Source organism: Pteropus medius, unplaced genomic scaffold (assembly GCF_902729225.1).
Source record: "Pteropus medius unplaced genomic scaffold, Ma_sr-lr_union100, whole genome shotgun sequence".
NCBI classification, from domain to species: domain Eukaryota; kingdom Metazoa; phylum Chordata; class Mammalia; order Chiroptera; family Pteropodidae; genus Pteropus; species Pteropus medius.
In genome coordinates, this window is record NW_024349798.1 from 16,952,170 (window position 1) to 16,956,636 (window position 4,467).

A 4,467-nucleotide genomic window follows, 5' to 3' on the forward strand; every position below is an offset into this window, starting at 1 on the left:
TTCATTTGTGGTAATATTTCAATGAACGTAAAGGGCATATATTTTACTCTAATGTGTGGACAATAAAGTTGTATCAATATGTAGAAATAAAAATTAAAACTACCAAACTTCATGTTGTCATTCACTATACAACTTCTATTATACTTTGTATATCACCCAAATGGCTAAAATAAGCGAAAAGAACACTAAATGTTATGCTATTGCTGTGTTCATTTGACAGTATATATTTGTTTTATTTCTATTACAGTTTTCTTTTAGCTGGTGAATGCGGGTTCCTCTATTTCTCATTTTTCAGAGGTGATAAATATGAAGACAGGCAGAGAGTTCTGTAGGAAATTACAAGTCCTTACAACACTATAAAGCAAACACAAGTTTATATCTTTCATGAAAGGTTTCCTGGAAACATATGGGTGAATTTTAAGAAGTAATTTATTTACAGGTCTATGCAACCTTCAGAATAAATTAATATAGTTAGGGAGATGCAAAATGGACCATAGAAGAATGAGAGACACTTTATAAAAGGATTAATGGAGAGACAAGATGGAATAGAAGGTAAAGTCTGTACACGCTTCCTCTTTTGTCCACCCGAAATTATTATTTTTAATTAATTAAGATATTTTAACATTGGTTAATGAAATCCAATAAGTTTCAGCTATACACTTTAACAGCAAGGCATATATATATTTACACTGTATGTTCACCTCTCGTAGATAGATTTCTTTCTGTCACCACATATTTGACCCCTTTTTTGCCGTATACCTCCCCTTTCTCTCCTCTCCCCTACTCTCTGGTAACCATTAGTCTATTTTCCATGTCCATGAGTCTCTGTCCTGTTCATTAGTTGCTTTTAGGTTTATACCCTACATATAAGTGATATCATGTGATTTTCACCTTTCTCAGTCAGACTTATTTCGCTTAGCATGATTATCTCAAGGTCTGTCCACGTTAATGCAAATAGCAGTATTACATCTCTTCTTAAGCCTGAGTAATATTCCATTGTATATATGTACCACAGCTTCTTTATCAAATCATCTATCATAGGATACTTTGAATGCTTCTATGTCTTGGCCACCATGAATAATGCTGCTATGAACATCGGTGTGCAAACATCTATTTGGATATGAATTTTCAAGTCTTGAAGGTAATACCCAGTGGAGAGATTGCTACATCATATAGTAGATTCAATTTTTAAGGTTTTGAGGAATAACCATACATAATGGCTGTACCAATTTGCAGTCCAAGCAGCAACGTATGAGGGATCCTTCTTCTCAGCATCCTCTCCAACATTTGTTAGTACTTGTCCTGTTGATAACAGCTATTCTAATAGGTGTGAGATGTTATCTCATTGTGGTTTTGATTTGTATTTGCCTAATAGTGATGACGAGCATCATTTTGTATGTTTGTTAGCCATTTGCATGTCTTCTTGGGAGAAGTATCTGTTCAGTTCCTCTCCCAATTTTTTGATTGGATTGTTTTTTTATTGTTGTTGAGTTGTATAAGTTTTTTGTATATTTTGGAAATTAGACCTTTCCTGGAGGCATTGCTTGAAAATATATTTTCCTATTCAAATGGTTGTCTCTTTACATTGTTGATGGTTTCTTTTGCTGTGCAAAACTTTTTAGTTTGATGTAGGTAAAAAGATTATTTTAACTATGTTGGTTCTTCCGATCCAAGAACATGCAATATTTTTCCATTTCTTTGTATTGTTTTCGATTTCTTTTAATAGAGTCTTGTAGTTTTCATTATATAAGTCCTTCATATGTTTCATTAGATATTCCTAGGTATTTTATTCTTTTTGTTGGGATTGCAAAAAGAATTATTTTTTCTACTTCTTTTTCTGAAACTTTGTTATTAGTGTAGGGGAATGCTATGGATTATTGAACACTGATTTTGTTTCCAGAAACTATACTGTATTTGCTTATTGTTTCTACCAGTGTTCTTGTGGAGTCTTTAGGGTTTTCTATTTAGAGAATCATGTCATTTGCAAATAGTGACAGTTTGAATTCTTCGTTTTCTATTTGGATGCCTTTTATATCTATCTCTTGCCCGATTGCACTCGCTAGGACCTCTAGTGTTATACTGAGTAACAGTGGTGATAGTGGGAGGCTTTGCCTTGTTCCTGACCTTAGACGGAAGGTTTTTAGTTTTTCACCAATAAGTATAATGTTGGCTGAGGGTTTATTACATATGGCCTTTATTATGTTAGGATACTTTCCTTCTATACTGATTTTGTTAAGTGTTTTGATCACAAATGGATGACGTATCTTGTCAAAGGCTTTTTCATATCAATAGATCATATGATTCTTATTTTTAATTTGTTTATGTGGTGTATCACATTAATTGATTTGCATATGTTGAACCATCCTTGTGCCCCTGGGATGAAGCCCACTTGATCATGTATATAATCTTTTCAATATGTTGCTGTATTCAGTTCGCTAGTATCTTAGGAATTTTTATTTGAGTTCATGAGAGATATTAGTCTGTAGTTTTCTTTTTTGGTATTATCTTTACTAGGTTTTGGTATCATAGTAATATTGGCCTCATAAAATGAGTCGGGAAGTCTTGCCTCCTCTTCGATTTTTTGGAAGCATTTGAGGAGAATAGGTATTAAATCTTTGAATGTTTGGTAGAATTCACTGGTGAAACCATCTGGTCCTGGACTTTTACTTTTTAGTAGGTTTTTGATGATCCTTTCAATTTCCATACTGCTGATTGGTCTATTTACATTTTCCAGTTCTTGATTCATTCTATGAAGGTTGTATTTTTCTAAATACTTGTCTATTTCTTCTAGGTTATTAAATTTGGTGTTATATCCTTTTTCATAGTATTGTATGATCCTTTATATTTCTGTGGTGTCTGTCGTAATTTCCCCTCTTTCATCCTTCATTTTGTTTCTGTCCTTTCTCTTTTTTCTTTAGTGAGTCTAGCCAGAGGTTTGTCAATTTTATTATTATTAACCTTCTCAAAGAACCAGCTCTTTGCTGCATTTATTTTTTCTATTGTTTTTTGTTTGTTTGTTTGTTTTCAATTTCACTTATTTATGCTTTGATTTTGATTATTTTTTTTTTCTTCTGCTGACTTTAGGCTTCATTTGTTCTTTCTTTCTAGTTTTTTCAAGAGGAAACATTAGGTTGTTTATTTGGGCTCATTCTATTATTATTATTATTATTATTATTATTATTTATACTTACAGCACCTGGTCCTCCTAAGTGGTCTCCTATCCAAGTATTAACCAGGCCTGACTCTGCTTAGATTCCAGGATCAGACATCAGGCTTGTTTAGGGTGGCATAGCATTAGACCATCGACCGTAGCTCCACTGGGGCATGAACCCAGGACTTTCTGTGTGTAAAGCAGACATACTAACTGCTACACTATGGAACCACGAACTCATTCTTGTTTTTTGATAGAGGCTTGTAATGATATGAACTTTCCTCTTATGACCACTTTTGCTGTGTCCCAAATGTTTTGATATGATGTACTATCATTATCATTTGTTTCTATGTATCTCTTGATCTCTCTTTTTATTTCTTCTCTGACCTAGTCATTCTTTAGTACCATATTGTTCAATCTCCATGTATTTGTGGTACTTTCTGATTTCTTTTTACAGTTGATTGCCAGCTCCAAAGCATTATGATCAAAGAATGTGATTGGTATGATTTCAACTCTCTTATATTTGTTGAGGCTATCTCTGTGTCCCAGGATGTGGTCAATGTGCCATGCACACTAGAGAAGAATATATAAGCAGCTAGTTTGGGATGAAAGGCTTTTTAAATGTCAATTATGTCCAGTTGGTCTAATGTGTCATTTAAGGATATTATTTCCTTATTGATTTACAGTTTGGATGATCTGTCCATATCTGACAGTGGGGTATTTACGTCCCCTATTACGACAGTGTTTTGGAATGTTTCTCCAGTTAGTTCTGTTAGTAATTGCTTTATATATTTCAGGGCTCCTTGATTGGGAGTATAGTTGTTAATAAGTGTTATGTCTTCTTGGCGAATAATTCCCTTTATCATTATGAAGCGTCCCTCAGTATCTTTCTTTACCTTTTTTATTTTGAAGTCTATTTTGTCTGATGTTAGTAATGCTACTCCCTCTTTTCTCTGAATGCCATTTGCTTGAAATATTATTTTCCACCCTTTCACTTTGAGGCTATATTTGCCTTTGGAGGTAAGATGTATCTCCTGGAGGTAGCATATGGTTAGGTTTTATGTTTTGATCCAATCTGCAACTCTGTGCCTTTTTATTGGTGAGTTCAGTCGATTTACATTTTGGGTGATTATTGAAATATGAGATTTTTCTATAACCATTTTATGTTTTGGTTTCTGGTAGCTTGATGTTCCATTGCTTCTTTGTCTTTGTGTGTGGTTTTTTTTTGTTTTGTTTTGTTCGGTTTGGTTTGGTTGGGTTTTACGGTTTTTCCCTGTGACTCTTCCTGTTTTCTTCTTGTTTTATGTTATATTCTT